This window comes from Mandrillus leucophaeus, unplaced genomic scaffold (genome assembly GCF_000951045.1).
Source record: "Mandrillus leucophaeus isolate KB7577 unplaced genomic scaffold, Mleu.le_1.0 Scaffold564, whole genome shotgun sequence".
Taxonomy (NCBI): domain Eukaryota; kingdom Metazoa; phylum Chordata; class Mammalia; order Primates; family Cercopithecidae; genus Mandrillus; species Mandrillus leucophaeus.
The window spans coordinates 383,828-385,052 of NW_012106075.1; the positions used below are offsets into that span (position 1 = coordinate 383,828).

The following is a 1,225-nucleotide window of genomic DNA, read 5'->3' on the forward strand; positions in this document are numbered from 1 at the left end:
CCCGTCCCTGGTTCCTGCCCGCTAACCTGCGGCGTCCCTACTGCTCCTCGGAGTCACCCACCCCCACGTCCCCTAGTCCTCCGCGGCGTCCCCTTTGCCCGGGGGTCCCTCTGCCCTCTGGGCTTCCTCCTGTCCCTGGGTCCTCCCCACTAACCTGCGGCGTCCCTACTGCTCCTCGGAGTCACCCACCCCCACGTCCCCTAGTCCTCCGCGGCGTCCCCTTCTCCCCTGCGTCCCCTCGCTCCCTCCCAGAATCCCTATGGCCCCGGGATCCCCCTGATCCCAGGCCTCCACCCGGGCATCTCCTCAATCCCACCCCCCGGTGCCAGTCCCCGCATCCCGGCGTCCCCTCGCCGGGTCACTCCGCGACGCGGAGAAGGCGGAGCCCGAGTGTCGGCCGCCGGGTAGCTGCTCCGCTGCGGCGCCGCAGTTCAGTCTGGGATGTCCCAGCGCGTCCGTGTTCCCACACCCGAGAAACGACACTCGCCAGGGCTCTAAATTGGTGCTGGAATTCAGGAAAGAGGGCATTTTTCCTCCGTAGCATCCCAGCCCTGCGACCATACTGGAGAAACGAGGTCTTTAGCAATGCGAAGTCGCATGCTTGCTGTGACCTCGTGGCGCAATGGTAGCGCGTCTGACTCCAGATCAGAAGGTTGCGTGTTCAAGTCACGTCGGGGTCAAAGTTGGGCTTTTTTTCTTTCTTAATTGTAGAGAACTGGAAGGAGAAGAATAAGTCATAAATGAAGAAATTAAGCCCCGTGCAAGATCTGTTGTACTTCCAACGCAACGGAAAACAACTCGTTTTTCCTTTCCCTGGGAGAAAAAAAACCGTTCCGTTCCGAGGGAAAGAGTTTCCGGTGAGAGGGGCACCACCAACCCTCCGAGCGAACCCCGCGGGAGCTGGAAGCCACCCAGCCCGGTCGCAGGGAGGGTGCCCTGCCCGCCACGCCCACGCCCACTTCTGCCTCCTCGCGGCCTCACCTGGGCTCTCACCTGGAAGGGGTCCCTCGCGTCCCGGAAGTGTGCTCCCCACCCTAAGGACTGGTGTCTTTCGCATCTTCGTCTTCTCCCTGCCTGCCTTGAAATTCTCTTTTTTTTGTCTGCTTCACTTTCAGGTATTCCTAGTCTCAGTGATGGTCTCTCTGGTGGTCCTTTCTCTGACACTTGAATTGACACCTCGTTCTCAGCAGGTCTATAATTTGGCCACAGCCGTAAGGCCTGGATA

General features: G+C 60.4%; 1 non-coding gene across 1 annotated transcript; it reads left to right on the forward strand.

Moving 5' to 3' along the window:
• Nucleotides 1-608: 608 nt before the first annotated feature.
• TRNAW-CCA lies at nucleotides 609-680 on the forward strand. Its single transcript has one exon. It is a non-coding gene; the product is annotated as a tRNA-Trp (tRNA).
• The last annotated feature ends 545 nt before the right edge of the window (nucleotides 681-1,225 follow it).